The sequence below is a fragment of the Martes martes genome, assembly GCF_963455335.1.
Source record: "Martes martes genome assembly, chromosome: 10".
Lineage (NCBI taxonomy): Eukaryota > Metazoa > Chordata > Mammalia > Carnivora > Mustelidae > Martes > Martes martes.
The window spans coordinates 84,507,773-84,524,505 of record NC_137898.1 but is presented as its reverse complement, the minus strand read 5'-3'; the positions used below and the strand labels follow the sequence as shown (position 1 = coordinate 84,524,505).

General features: G+C 36.8%; 1 pseudogene across 1 annotated transcript; it reads right to left on the bottom strand.

Moving 5' to 3' along the window:
• Positions 1-3,804: 3,804 nt before the first annotated feature.
• Positions 3,805-15,888, bottom strand: LOC308350927 (protein FAM98A-like; annotated as a pseudogene). Its single transcript has 2 exons — positions 15,726-15,888; positions 3,805-5,318 (listed from the first exon to the last, which is right to left on the bottom strand). The product of its transcript is annotated as a protein FAM98A-like (transcript).
• Positions 15,889-16,733: the final 845 nt, after the last annotated feature.

Sequence of the window (16,733 nt, the reverse complement as noted above, 5' to 3'; positions counted from 1 at the left end):
GAGATTTCAAGAATTCACCTAAGTGTTGACCCTATTTTCTTACCTCATAGTCACCTGATCCAAATTTAGATAAACATTCCTTTCCAGTAAATACGAACTTAACGAAACAAAATTAACTCTTAAGCTACATGCTAGCTTTTTTCTAGGAAATAATGAACCATATTTATATAACCAGTGTAGACTCCTTTTGGAAGGGATTTTAATCATTAGAAAATGTAGGCTGTTGATTCACTTGAGGAGCTATATAATCCTGTTTGAGTAATTTCATATTCTCTGAGTCTTCTTCCTCATTAGTAAAATGATGACATTGAAGTAGACATACGATGTTGGGGATTATAGGAATGTCTGATCTGTATTACTTGTGAGATCATGAAATACATACTTTTTCTTTAAAAAATGCACTAGCTAAGTCATACAAGCTTCTTTAGACACAGCATTCAGTAGATAATCACAGCATCCTTCTTTAGTCAACAGAAAATACCATTGATTTAAAATGACTAAAGAATACCTGAACTTATTACAACAAAGAAAATATTTTAAAGTAGCAAAACAATGTAATACAATCATAAAATTGTTTACCAAATACATATTTTCTAATTCTTGTATTTGTATTTTTGCTTTCTATTTGAAAGGTGAACACCAAAACAGTTTCTTCTGTTTCATGCTACAAAGTTAAAACACATTCAACAAAAGCTAGATAGAGTTTGTGCAGTGTGATACATGCAGCTGGGCAGTGGCAGGGCTCTCAGGATGACTCTAAAACAACTTGTAGATTTTTATGGAGTTGGCTAAGTAGTGTGTCCCAGGAATTAAACTGAGTCATGATTTCGACCAGATTAGATTTCAGATGACAATTTAAAAAAAAAAAAAAGTGAGGAACAATCCTGAAAGGAAGAAGTTTCTTTCTTAAATCTGGTGCTGGCAACTTTTCCTTTTTAAAATATTAATTAATTTATTTTTATTTAAATTCAATTAGTCAACATATAGTACCATCATTAGTTTTTTATATGTTCAATTGTTCATTAGTTGAGTGTAACATCCAGTGCTCATCACATCACGTGGCCTCCTTAATACCCATCACTGAGTTACCCCACTCCCTCCACTCACTTCCCTTTCTGCAACCCTCAGTTTAGCTACTTTTCCTTTTAACAGTTCATCAGTACCCCTCATTCCAGACCTTTTATTCATGAAACTGCTTTACTTTGATATGGAATTCAATTGCATCCATTCTTGAAAGATTTATCTAACCTAAATCCTAAGTAAGAGTACTTGCTCTAAATGCCTTTTCTTCTTTTTAAGCTTTTATTATAACTCCAGTATTGTTAACACACAGTATTATATTGGTTTCCCATGCACAATATAGTGATTCAACAATTCTGTGCATTGCCAAGTGTTTGCCATGATAAATGTACTCTTTAATCTCCAACACCTATTTCACTCCCCTACCTCCCCTCTCATAATGTCCAGCTTGTTCTCCTTAGTTAAGAGTCTGTTCCTTGGTTTGGCTTTCTCTCTCTCTCTCTCCCTTTTTTCCTTTGCTCATTTGTTTTGTTTCCTAAATTCCACACATGAGTGAAATCATATGGTATTTGTCTTTATCTGACTGACTTATTTCATTTAACATTGCAATCTTTAACTCCATCCATGTTGTTGTAAATGGTAAGATTTCATTCTTTTTAATAGTTGAATAAAGTATGTATATATACATATATATACACACATATATAATGTGTCTATATAATATATTAATTATTATTAATATATCAATTAATTAATATATTAGTTATTATAATATATTATATATTATATAATATATTATATAGACACATTATATATATCTTCCTCTTTATTCATTCATCTATCAATGGACATTTGAACTACTTTCATAATTTGTGTATTATAAATAATGCAACAATAGACATAGAGGTGACTGTATCCTTTTGAACTAGTACTTTTGTATTTCTGGATAAATACCCAGTAGTGTAATTTTTGGGTAGTTGGGTACCACTATTTTTAACTTTTTGAGGAACCTAGATACTGTTTTCCACAGTGGTTGCACAAGTTTACATTCCCGCCAGACCTCAAATAGCCAAAGCAATCTTGAAAAGGCAAAGCAAAGTTGGAGGCATCCCAATTCCAGACTTCAAGTTATACTACAAATCTGTAGTAATCAAAATAGTATGGTACTGGCAAAAAAATAAACACATAGATCAATGGGACACAATTTTAAAAATCCCAGAAAGAAACCCACAGTTATATCATCAATTAATTTTGACAAAACAAGAAACAATATTTAATGGGAAAAAGTCTCAGGCGCCTGGGTGGCTCAGTGGGTTAAAGTCTCTGCCTTCAGCTCAGGTCGTGATCGCAGGGCCCTGGGATTGAGCCCCACATCAGGCTCTCTGCTTAGCAGGGAGCCTGCTTCCTCCTCCTCTCTCTCTGCCTGCCTCTCTGCCTACTTGTGATCTCTGTCCATCAAATAAATAAACAAAATCTTAAAAAAAAAGGCAGTTTCCTCAACAAATAGTGTTGGGGAAACTGGTCAAGTACATGCAGAAGAATGAAACCGGATCATTTTTTATAGAAAAGAAATAGAAAAATTTGAACAGAACAATTACCAGCAATGAATTTGAATAAAAAATCTCCCAACAAAAAACAACCTAGGATTAGATGGCCTCACAGGAGAACTCTACTAAATATTCATTCATTCATTCACTCATTCACTTATAGAGGACACACAAATACTTTAGTGCTCACCTTTCACACAAAACACACTTCCAGTTATTTTCTTTTACAGTTTGACAGTGTTTATGTATACAAAAACCCACCAAGAAGCTTCATGTAGATTTCAGTAAGTAAATGTAAAACATCAGCTCAGCCAGGCTTTTTTTTTTTTTTTCCAGCAATAATAAAGGGCCTCCTGAACTAAGGAAAAATCCATCCTCTTACTTGGTAATACATTTCTTCCATTACAAAAAATGTGTTCTGGCCAAAGCAAACTAACTTGTATTTGCTGAGCCAGTGGCATCAACTCATGAATAAAATAAATTTCAGTTTGCTGTTTCTTCTAACAGATTTCACGTAAAGATAAGGTTTAAGGAGGAATTTGTTTTGAGTGGCTACAAGTCAGTTTGAGTTGTTATACTACATAAATGCCTACAGGTACTGTATGTTCATGAAATACTTTGCTTTTAGAATCCTTATGGATTTTGGCCATGTTCAAGGTTTTCAGAGTCGAGCATATGATACAGTATCCCATTAAAAGGACAAAGCTACTGAATGTGCTATCTGCAGAAAAGCTCATTTAATAAGAACTGACCTGAACTCTCTCATGAAACAAATGTGGCATAATCTCTCTGAATAAAAAGCCAGTCAGGGCAGAACAGTGCTTGGAAAACAGGCATTAGAATACTTTAAAGAAAACATATATAAATGGATTGTTTGAGGAAGTTTCCTAGTTGTAAATCTAAAAAGATAAATCTAGGTGAATCCTCATTTCCAAAACTTCTTTTTGAAAACTACTTATTTAAGTAATTTCTTCCTAAAAAATGCATATTCTGACTGTGGAATTAATCTACTGATTAATTAAGTAAGTTTATCAAACTGTGTTATGTAAGTCCTTAAAAAAAAAAAAAAAGGTAAACCCAACAACAGAATTGAGTGAAGACCTACAAATACTTCTGCCAAGCAAGAATCTGCTTTCCACCTGTGGTCTCACATTAATTCTAAATTGATGCTGGGCTCAGGATTCTGAAACTAAGTTTGTATTACTTGAGCTCTGGCAAAGTGTAAGGTTCTGTGGCCTCAATTTGTATTTCTTTCCTCTCTAAATCCAGAATGATTATAGTAATAACCTCCATGCTGAACGCACTGTTCAAATTGTTCCCCTTGGTGATAATTCTGTCTCTACATTCCTCCCCAACCTCCTCCCTGGCCTCCACATCCACCTTGGCCTCTGTGACGACCTCTCCCTCCATGACTACTGCCTTGATCATTATGGTGCCCACTATCTTGGTATCTATTGTCCTGCTGGCATCCACCACACTGGTTTACACTTTCTGCATATATAGATGTTTGGAAGCCACCATAACCACTGTGGCCACCATGATAGGCACCTGGCTGGAAACCCAAATCTCAATAACAACCATCTTGGTAACCACCTCTTTCTCCACTCCTTCCACCTGTCCAGACTCTTTGATGCTTATTTCATTTTCTTCCCCCATGGCTACCATGGTCATAACCACCACATCCGTCTCTCTCCTCCTTTTTCATGACATACTTGATCTCCATATGAGGAATTCTTATAACCACCTATCCCTCCTCCTTAGACTCCTACTTGCTGCTGGGGGCCATCTTGCCTTTTCCAACATGATGGCATCTCTAGAGGTGGAGGTCTACCTCCTCTGTCAGGTTCCCTGCCCATCAATACCTTACTGATGGCACAGGCAGTCTTTTCTCTTAGAGAGCCACTGATTGTCCTTAAAATCTTCAACAAGTCTTGTCTTGCAGCCAAAAGTTGAGCAACAAAAGTAGTACTTTTAGGAGAAAAAAATGAGCGTCTTCTCTGGTAGACCTTTACTGATTTTTCTATAAGCTCTGTCAGACCATCCAAAAGACTGGATACCGACATGCAAATGTTTTATTAGCAACTTTCTCTGAACTTCATATTCATTGGCTATGGCTTCATTACTTGTTTCTATCTTTTCCCAGTGGGTGGTCCCATTGACGTCTTCAATAAAGTCTTTTCCACATGGTTGGAAGGAACTTTTGCTTATGTCTCCTTTAATTTTTTTTTTCAATCCCGCTGAAGAATTGGAATATAGTTGTATTAACTGGAGGTTTGGACATTCCTAGAGCAATACATATGCCTTTCAACACTTGAAAGACCTCACTATTGCCTCCTTCTTGAGCTTTTTTGGAGGAATATTCACACAAAGTATTCTGGCAGCTTTTAGTTCTGAGATGAGGTATGTAAGCAAAAGGAGGCAATTCTTCTGAGGGAAAAGGCACTTGGTCACATCTGCAGATGTTAATGATAGATATGGACAGTTCATCTTGTCTAGTAGCCCACTCACCCCTAGCTGGAATTCTTCAGCTTCACTCAGGCTGTTAGTTGTTTGCACATTTTTCTCTAGTTTACAGAACACTCTTAATTCAGACACCAGCTAAACACAGAGTTTGGTAAACTCAGGGGAACTGATTCCAGAAGATACTGCCAGAGACAGAGCACCATATTCCAAAAATGGACCCTTTATAACCTAGATCTTCCAATGACTCCAAGATGTCAGTCTCCATGAGGTCACCACAATCAAATGTGACTTATTCCTGGTCTGAAAGGGTGGTTCAGTATTCACAAATCAATCAACACGATACAACACATTAATAAAAGAAAATATAAGAACTGTATGATCCTTTTAATAGATGCAGAAAAAAGCATTTGACAAGTACAACACCCATTCATGATAAAAACCTACAGCAAATAAGAAATAGAGTGAATGTCTCAACATAACAAAGGCCATAAATGAAAAACCCACAGCTAATATCACCCTCAATGTGGAAAGACTGAGAGATTTTCCTCTATGGTCAGGAAAAAGGCAGGGATGGCCATACTCACTAGTGTTATTTAACATAGTACTGGAAGTCCTAAATTCTGCCATTAGACAACACAAAAAAATAAAAGCCATCCGAACCAGCAAAGAAGAAGTAGAGTTTTCACTATTTGCAGATGACGTGGTACTCTGTAAAAAGCTCTAAAGACTCCACCAAAAAGTTGCTAGAACTGATACACAAGTTCAGTAAAGTTCAGTAAAGAATAGAAAATCAATGTACAATCATCTATTGAATTTCTATACACCAATAATGAAACATCAGAAAGAGAAATAAAGGCTTTGAACTCATTTACAATTGTATTACAAACCATAAGATACCTAGGAATAAACCTAACCAAAGAAGTGAAGAGTCTGTACTCTGAAAGCTATAAAACACTGATGAACAAAACTGAATATGGCACAAAGAAATGTAAAAAAAGAAAAAGAAATGTAAAATATCAGAAGAACGAATATTGTTATAAGTCTATATTACCCAAAGTAATCTACACTTTTAAGGCACTAACTGTCAAAATGCCATCAACATTTTTCATAAGCTTGTTCTGCAGAGCATTTGAAATGAGCCTCTCTTATTGATTATTTTCATTGACCCAGATCCAGATTACTGGATTCTGTTGACTTCATGATTAAAAAGAGAACAGTCTTGGTTATCATCATAATGATATGAACCAGTGTGATGGTGAAATGAGATAAGGCTCTAAAATAAAACTGTAGCTACTGTTTTTGCATTTATCACTTCATTCCTGACTTTGTCTTCATATACTATGGGGAAAAATGGGAAATAAAAGAGACTGTTTTTGCAAGGTAAGATATGTGGAGTCATTAATCTGCTGGGAGATATCAGAAGATAAACAGAAGTGAGACAGTACCTCCATAAGTTTGCTCCTGGAAAGTGGTATAACACCAGAGCAGAAAATCAGAACCCTTAGAAATCTGCTCTAGTGATAGACACCCCTCTCTGAAAGGGGATCTGGAAATGAAAAGACAGAATTCTAGGTAGGACATTGTGGTCTTGGGATATGAGGAACCACAGAGGAAAATAGGGTGCCTGAATGGGTAGAATGCCTGAGCAATGGAGTCAGGAAGCATGTTATGGTCAGAGAGCCCAGGAAGGAACTCTCAGCTCTGATAACCATAAACCATGAGCCAGGCTAGTTAATAATTGATCTTTCTTGAGGAGCCTGAAAAAATCTGGAACCTGTGCCCAACTGGACAAAAACTTTCAGGGAGGTAGTGACCTGGAAAGGACATTAGGGTGGCACCCAGACATGATTCAAGAGCTTTGGGTGCTTGCTCAAGTCCACTGTTGCTCACAGTTTTAGGCACAACTGCCAGTGGCACTCCCAGGCTCCTAGGACTGCCTCTGAAAGAATTGCTCTGGGTTCACAACTCAGGAGATTGCAGCCCTTGGCAGTGCATACAGAAGAGGAGACTGTTAGTCCTGGAAGGTTTATTAAAGAAGGAAGACTGAGATTGGCTGGGCAATTTTTGCTCTGATCCTCTGAAAAGGCAAAAAAAGTCTCTGGGGAACAAAGGCCACAGAAAGGATGAGTATTTACTGAGCCCATCCCCTGACAAGGGTTGGGCAGCTCTGTCCAGGCAGGATTACATGAGAAATAGCACAGCAGGCCCTTCCCCCAGAAAATAGGCTGGAAGAACAAGTGGATGACAATCTTATGGATCACACAAGCCTATAAAATTCCAATGCCAGGGTAAAACAGTATATTGAGCTCTAGGTATGGCCTCATGGCTTGTTTATTTTTCAGATAAAATTCTCCTTTTTTCTTTTTTTATTTCTTATGCTTTTTCTCTGTTTTTTAAACTTCTCCTCATTTCAGCTAGATGTTTATTATATCAACTTATATTTCATAGTCGCCTTTTAACATGTATTTTTACACCTATATTTTTATAGATATGCTTTATTTTAGTCACTTCTTCACTGAATTCAATTTTATCTTTATATATACACAATTCTTACCTTCCTTGTAATTTTGAGATGCAGTGTTCTCTAACAACAGACCAAAATACACCCAGGAACAGCTGAAACACCCTGTTTCGTCCACACTGGGAGATTATAGTCCCCATTCCCCTACCCTCTTTTCAAATTTTTAAAAAACATTATTAGATTTTATTATTTTGTTTCATTTTGGCTTTGTTTTTCATGGTGGCTTCTGGCCACACCAGGTTTTGCTAGGGTGCGGTTGGGTCGTGATTGACATTTTGGACTCTGCTCATTCAATCAACCATCCCTCAACAGAATGACTGGGAGGAGGAACTCTCAACAAGAAAAGAAACAGAGACAATGTCCTCTGCTACAGAACTAATGGATATGGATATAAGCAAGATATCAGAGTTAGAATTCAGGATAGCAATCATAAAGTCAATAAGTAGATTTGAAAAGAGCATATTGCATGGAGTACTGGGTGTGGTGCATAAACAATGAATCTTGGAAAACTGAAAAAAATAAAATTAAATTGAGATGTTAAAAAGTAATGATTAAATATTAAAAAATGAAAAAAGTATTAGTGATAATATAAAATCTCTAAGAGCAGAAATGACATCTAATCAGGCCAAACTTAAAAATGCTATGAAGGAGATGCAGTCTAAACTGGGTCCTCTAACAGTCAGGGTACATGAGGCAGAAGAGAGATTAGTGATCTAGAATAAGCTGATGGAAAGGATTTAAGTTGAGGAAAACAGTGATAGGCTACTGGTAGCACATGAAAAAAGGCTTAGAGGGATTAATTATGCCATGAAACATTCCAATGTCAGAATTATTGGGATCCCCAAGGGTATGGAAAGAGAGAGAGAGAGAGCGAGAGCTAGAAGGTATATTTGAGCATCATAGCTGAGAGATTCTCTAATCTGGGGAAGGAAACAAGCACTCAACTCCAAGAGACAGAGAGGATCCCTCCAAAAATCAACAAAAATAGATCAATACCCTGAAATATAATAGTGGAACGTCACATTTTAAAGCCAAAGAAACTATCCTAAGAGTAGCCAGGGAGAAGAGTTTCCTTACACATGGAGGGTGGAGCATCAGAATAACATCAGACCTGTCCACAGAGACCTGACAGGCCAAAAAGGGCTGGCAGACATATTCAGGGTACTAAATGAGAAGAACATGCAAGCAAGAAGACTTTACCCAACCAGGCTGTCATTCATAATGGATGGACAAATAAAGAGCTTTCAGGACAGGCAGAAATAGAAAGAATATGTGAACGCCAAGCCAGCCCTGCAAGAAATAGTAAGGGAGACCCTGTAAACAAAGAGAGCCCAAGAGTCACCTAGGCCAGAAAGAAACAGAGACTTTACAACAGAAACAGGGACTTTACAGGCAATACAACACTAAATTCAAATCTTTCAATAGTTATTCTGAATGTAAATGGGCTGAATGTTCCAACCGAAAGACACAGGGTGTCAGACTGGATAAAAAAGCAGGATCTATCCATAGGCTGTCTTCAAGAGAGTCATTTTGAACCTAAAGACACCTCCAGATTGAAAGTAAGGGGATGGAGAAATATTTACCACACTAATGGACATCAAAAGAAAGCTGGGGTAGCAATCCTCAAAGTTGGGTATTCGTCCTTTCTGATGGAGGCATAATACTCCATAGTGTATATGGACCACAGTCACAGCAACTTCTTTCAAGATATGTCTCCAAAGGCGAAGGAAACAAAGGCAAAGATGAACTTTTGGGACTTCATCAAGATCAAAAGCTTCTGCACAGCAAAAGAAACAGTCAACAAAACAAAGAGGCAACCCACGGAATGGGAGAAGATATTTGCAAATGACAGTACAGACAAAAGGTTGATATCCAGGATCTATAAAGAACTCCTCAAACTCAACACACACAAAACAGATGATCATATTAAAAAATGGGCAGAAGATATGAACAGACACTTCTCCAATGAAGACATACAAATGGCTACCAGACACATGAAAAAATGTTCATCATCACTAGCCATCAGGGAGATTCAAATCAAAACCACATTGAGATACCACCTTACACCGGTTAGAATGGCCAGACAAATTAGATTTTAAACCAAAGACTGTAGTAAGAGATGCAGAGGGACACTATATCATATTTAAAGGGTCTATTCAACAAGAAGATCCAACAACTGTAAATATCTGCCCCCAACATGGAAGGAGTCAATTATATAAACCAATTAAAAACTAAAATAAAGAAACACATTGATAAGAACACACTAATAGTAGGAGACCTCAACACTCCACTCACAGCAATGGACAGGTTGTCTAAGTAGATCAACAAAGAAACTAGAGCTTTGAATGACACTTTGGACCAGAGGGACTTCATAGATGTCTATACAGAACATTGCCTCCTAAAAAAAGAGGACACACATTCTTCTAGAATGCACATGGAACTTTCTCCAGAATAGATCACATACTGGGTCACAAATTAGGTCTCAACTGACACCAAAAGACTGAGATTATTCCCTGCATATTTTCAGACCAGAGTGCTGTGAAACTGGAACTCAACCACATGAAGAAATTTGGGAGGAGCTCAAACACTTGGAAGTTAAAGACCATCTTGCTAAAGAATGAATGGATCAACCAAGAAATTAAAGAAAAACTTGAACAATGCCTTAAACCAGTGGGAATGAAAGCACATCAGTTCAAAATCTATGGGATACTACAAAGGTAGTCCTCAGAGGGAAATACATAGCCACCCAAGCCTCTCTCAAAAAATTAGGAAAATCCCAAATACACAAACTAAACTTACACTTAAAAGACCTGGAGAAAGAATAACAAATAAAGCTTAAACTCAGCAGGAGAAGTAAAAGTATAAAGATTAGGACGGAAATCAAAGAGATGGAAACCAGAAAAACAGTAGAACAGATCAATGAAAGTGGAAGCTAGTTTTTTGAAAGAATTAATAAGATCAGAAAAGCACTGGCCAGACTTATCCAAAAGAGAAAGGACCCAAATCAATAAAATCATGAATGAAAGGGGAGAGATCATGACTAATACCAAGTAAATAGAAACAGAAATTAAGGGATTTTTACCAGGAACTATATGTCAACAAATTAAGCAACCTGGAAGAAATGGATGCATTCCTGGAAACTTATAAACTACTAAACTGAAACAAGAATAGACAATCTCAACAGACTAATAACCAGCAAGGAAATTGAAGGAGTCATCAAAAACCTCCCCAAAACCAAGAGTCCAAGGCCAGATGGCTTCCAAATGGAATTCTACCAAATATTTGAAGAAGAAGTAATACCTACTCTACAGAAGCAGTTTCAAAAAAAAAAAATTGAAATTGAAGGAGAACTTCCAGTCTCATCCTATGAGGCCAGCACTACCCTGATCCCAAAACCAGACAAAGACCCTATCAAAAAGAATTACAAACCAATATCCCTGATGAACATGGATGCTAAAATACTCAACAAGATCCTAGGCAGTAAGATCCAACAGTCCGTTAAAAGGATTATTCACCATGACCAGGTGGAATTTTTTCTTGGGATGTAAGTGTGGTTCAACAATTGCAAATAATCAAAGTGATAAATTGCATAAATAAAAGAAGAGGTAAGAACCATATGATCCTCTCAATTGACAGAGAATGTATTTGACAAAATACAGCATCCTTTCCTGATTAAAACTCTTCAAAGTATAGGGATAGAGGGAATATATCTTAAGATCATAAAAGCCATCTATGAAAAGCTCACAGCAAATATCATTCCCAATGGGGGAAAACTGAGAGCTTTCCCCTAAGGTTAGGAACACGAGAGGGATGCCCACTCTCACCTCCTTTGTTCAACATAGTACTAGAATTCTTAGCCTCAGCAATCAGACAATGAAAAGAAATAAAAGGCCCTCAAATTGGCAAGAAGAAGTCAAATTCTCTCTCTTCACAGATGACATGATACTTTACATGGAAAACCCAAAAGACTCCACCCCCAAATTACTAGATCTCATATGGTAATTCAGCAATGTGACAGGATACAAAATCAATGGGCAGAAATCAGTCACATTTCTATATACTAACAATGTAACAGAAGAAAGAGAAATTAAGGAATTAATTTCATTTACAATAACACCAAAACCCATAAGGCACCTAGGAATAAACCTAACCAAAGAGGTAAAGGACCTATACTCTAGAATCTACAGAACACTTATGAAAGAAATTAAGGAAGACACAGAAATGGAAACACATGTCATGCTAATGGATTGGAAGAATAAGCATTGTTAATCTGTTCCATTGACCTATGTATCTATGTTTCTGCCAGTATCATGTTGTTTTGATTACTAAAGCTTTGTACCATATATGATATCTGCGATTGTATACCTCCATCTTTATTCTTGTTCTCAAGATTGCTTTGGCTATTGGGGTCTGTTGCAGTTCCATACAAATTTTAGGATTTTTTTTCTAGTTCTGTGAAAAATTCTGTTGGTATTTTTATAAGGATTGCATTAAATTTGTAGATTTATTTGCATACTACATTTTAACAATATTGGTTCTTCCAGTACATGAGCTTGGAATATCTTTCCATTTGTTGGTGTCATTTTCAAATTCTTTAGTGAATACTATATAGTATTTAGAAGGGTACTTTACCTCCTTGGTTTAGTTCATTCTTAGGCATTTTATTATTTTTGATGCAATTGTGAAGGGGGTTGTTTTCTAATTTTTTCTTCCTTCTACTTCATTATTAATGTGTAAAATGCAAATGATTTCTGTATATTAATTCTGTTTTCTGTGAGTTTGCTGAATTCGTTTATCAGTTCTAGCAGATTTTTGGTGGAGTCTTTAGTCTTTTCTATATATAGGGTTATATAATTTGAAAATAGTGAAAATTTTACTTCTTCTTTACCAAAATAGATGCCTTTTATTTCCTTTTCTTGTCTGATTGGTAGGACCTCCAGGATGTTGAATAAAAGTCATGAGAGTGGACATCCTTATCTTATTCTTCATTGTAGAGTAAGAGCCCTTAGATTTTCACCATGTATGATGTTAGCTGTGGGTTTTTCCCATGTATCATATTATGTTGAGGTATGTTTCCTCTAAACCTACTTTGGTTTTGAGATTTTATCATGAATAGATGTTGTACTTTGCTTTTTAATGCACCTTTTAAGATATGATTTTTATCTTTTATTCATGATAATGTAATGTAATATATTGATTGATTTGTAAATATATATCCATTCTTCATTACTGGAATAAACTCATTGATTGTGATAAGTTGTTTTTTAATGTATTGTTGGATTTGGTTTGCTAATATTTTTTGAGGATATTTGCACCTGTGTACATCAGAGATACTGTCCTGTAGTTTCATTTTTTCTAATTTCTTTATCTGGTTTCAATATCAGGGTAAGTCTCTCCTTGTAGGATGATTGGGAAGAATAGGTATTAACTCTTTATTTTTTTAAATTTTCCTCTTTTTTTATTACGTTCTGTTAGCCACTGTATAGTACATCATTAGTTTTTGATGTATTGTTCAATGATTCATTAGTTGTGTATAATACCCAGTTCTCATCACAACATGTGCTCTCCTTAGTACCCATCACCTTGTTACCCCATCCCCTCTTTAAATGCATAGCAGGATTCAGTTGTGAAACCATCTGGTCCTAGACTTTTGTTTGTTGGAAGTTCTCTTAGTACTGATTTGATATCATTGCTAGTAATCAGTCTGTTCAAATTTTCTATTTCTTTCTTATTCAATTTTGGAAAACTATTGTTTCTAGGAATTTATCCATTTCTGCTAGGTTGTCCAATATGTTGGCTTGTAATTTTTCATAGTATTTTCCTAAAATTCATTGTATTTCTGTGGTGTTGGTTGGTATTTACTTTCATTTCTCATTTTATTTATTTGAGTTATCCCTTTTCTTTTTTGATGAGTCCAGCTGTTGAGTAAATTTTGTTGATCTTTTCAATGAACCAGCTCCTCATTTTGTTGATCTGTTCTATTGTGTTGTTGTTGTTTAGTTTCTATTTAACTTGTTTTTGCTCTAATCTTTATTATTTACTTCCTTCTACTGGCTTTGGGCTTTGTTCTTCTCTTTCTAGTTCCTTTAAGTGTAAGTTTAGATTGTTTATTTGAGACTTTTCTTCTTAAGGTAGGCTTGTATTGCTACAATCTTCCCTCTTAGAACAGCTTTTCCTGCATCCCAAAGATTTTGTACCATTGTACTTTCACTTTTTCTTCATGTATTTTTTGACTTCTTGTTTGATATCTTGGTTGACCCACTCACTGTATAGTAGCAGTTTATTTTGCTTCTGTGTATTTGTGTTATTTCCAGATTTTTCATTGTGATTGATTCCTAGTTTCATACTATTGTAGTTGGAAAAAAAATGCATGGTATGATTTCAAACTTTTTAAATTTATTGAGATTTGTTTTGTGGCCTAACATGTGAGCTATTCTGGAGAATGTTCCAGGGACACTTGAAAAGAATAATATTCCAGAGTTTTGGATGGAATGTTCTACATGTATCTGTTAGGTTTATCTGGTCCAAAGTGTCATTCAAAGTCACTGTTTCCTTGTTGATTTTCTGACTGAATGATCTGTCCATTGATGCAGGTGGGGTGTGAAAGTCCCCTATTCTTATTGGATTATTGTCAACTTCTTTCCTTATGCTTCTTATAGTTGATTTATGTATTTACGTGGTCCTATGTTGAGTTAATAAATATTTACAATGACTGTTTCCTTTATCATTATGTAGTGTCTTTCCTGGTTTCTTGCTAAAGTCTTTTTTTTTTTTAAGTCTATTTTGTCCAGTATAACTATTGCTATCCAGGCTTTCTTTTCACTTTCATTTGCATGGTTAATGTTTTTCCATTCCTTCACTTTCAGTTTGCATGTGTCTTAAGGTTTCAAGTGAGTTTCTTGTAGACATTATGTAGATGGGTCTTGCTTTTTTTTTTTTTTAACATTCAGTCAACCCATGTATTTTGATTAAAGCATTTAAAATAATTATTGTTAAGTACATATTACAATTTTGTTGCTTGTTTATGGTTGTTTTTGTAGTTGTCTGTTCCTTTCCTCTGCTTTTGCCCTTTTCCTTTGTGGTTTGATGGCTCTTCTTAGTGTTATTGAATTCCTTTATCTTATTTTTTGTCTATCTATTATATGTTTTTGATTTGTGGGTACTACTAGGCTCATATATAACATCTTCTTCCTATAGCAATCCATATTAAGTTGATGGTTGCTTAAGTTTGAACCCATTCTAGAAGCACTAATTTTTGCTCTCCTCCCCCATATTTTAAGTACATGTCATACATCCTTTTATTTCATGAGTCCCTTGATTAATTTTTACAGATACAGTAGATTTTTACCCCTTACATGCTCTAATCTCCATACTGATTAACCTACTACTTTAATTATGTTTGTATTTACCTCTGAATTTTTTTCCTTTCACAATTTTCTTACTTTTGATTATGGCTTCCCCCTCACATACACAAATAATTGCCTTTAATGTTTCTTGTAAGGCTGTTTTACTGGTATTGAACTCTTAACTTTTGTTGTGGGAAACTTTTTATTTCTCTTATTATAAAATGAGAGTTTTTCTGGATAGAGTGGTCATGGCTGTAGGTTTTTGTTTTTTTTTTCTCCCTTCTCTCCATTACGTTAAATATATTATACCACTCTCCTCTGGGCTGTAATGTTTCTGATGAAAGGTCAGCTGAAAGTCTTATGGGGTTTCCCTTGTATAAAACTGTTTTCTTTTATTCTTGTTGCTTTTAAAATTGTCTCTTTACTGAAACCAGATCGTGAGGAGGGGGGCAAGATGGCAAAGAAGTGGGAGATGCTCTTTCAACTGGTCCCCTAAAGTGAGCTGGTTATCTACCAGAACACTCTGTACACCCATGAAATCAGCCTGAGATGTAGGATTATACACTTCTGGATCTATGGGGGCAGAAGACACCAGTGGACAGGTAAAGCAGAATGGGAATGTTGGACTGACATCCGAAGATAAACAAAAGGGGGAGGGAATCACCAGAAGTGACCCATTGGAAAGTAATACCCCAATACAAGAGTGCCCTGTGATTGGGGACCAGCATTAACTTGGAGTCTGGTTAAAAGCACTCAAAAAGATCAAAAGATCTTAAGGGGAAATTGGTGGAATTGGGTGGTTAGGGTCACGGGCTTAAGACCACAGACCCACGGCGGCCACCATTGGCACAATGCCAGAGAGAGTGTAGTGAAGCATCCAGGCCTTGGTCCTTAAGCCGCCAAGCGTGTGAGAGTGTCTGGGTAGTGGTGCGTGTGAGAGAGTCTGGTGTGGATGCCAGCCAGCACTCTCTAGAACCACAACCTTTTGCATTCTGCATGCAGGCTGCGAGACTGGGGTCTGAGTCGTGCTCCACACCCTCCCCTGAAAGAGGTCTGTGCAGGCTCTAGCAGGCTCTCTCTAAGACTGGTGAGAGTCTGAACACTTCCAGCCCCAGCCAGCAGATGGGAAAATCTCAGCTGGCTATCTCTGGTTGGGACCCCTCCAGCAGTCTGGACTTGCCCAGACAGCTGCGGCAAGGGTAGCCACCGGAAGCCAGCTCTCTGGACTAATACTGCTCACAGTAGCACCCGAGAACAAACAGGAGCTCCTGCGACCCCTGAGACTGTGGCTGGGGATATGCTCTGCCAGTAGAGGTGGCAGAGGTGAGTCTGTATGCTCTGGACCACCCAGAGGGGAACAGACTGAGGTTTCTCTCTGAGACAGAGGTCTGGGTGCAGTTTGCTTTCCTCTAAACCTCTGAAGAACTGCCAAAAGTTGCAAAGAGGAGGAAAAACAAACAAACAAATGAAAAACCTCCAGAGAACAAAAGTCTGAAAAACCGGTGTCCTAAAATCCCAGCCCCTTGATAGGGGACAGGAGAACTCAACTCTAGCAACACTGACTGAAAAACCATGTGGCAGGCTCCTCCCACAGAAAGCCAGCTCCCTCCGACCAAAAAAAAAAAAAAAAAAAAAAGGACAACCATGACAGGGTCCCCATAAAACTGTAAAACCCCAATATAAGGGGGAAAGAAGATATTAAGCTCTCGGTATTGTCATAAAACCTGTATACTTCATAGATACAACTTTTATTTTTAATTCGTCCCCCCACTCTCATTCCTTTTAATTTTTTAAATAATTTTAACCTATTTACCATCACAATGAGAGGTTCAGTAC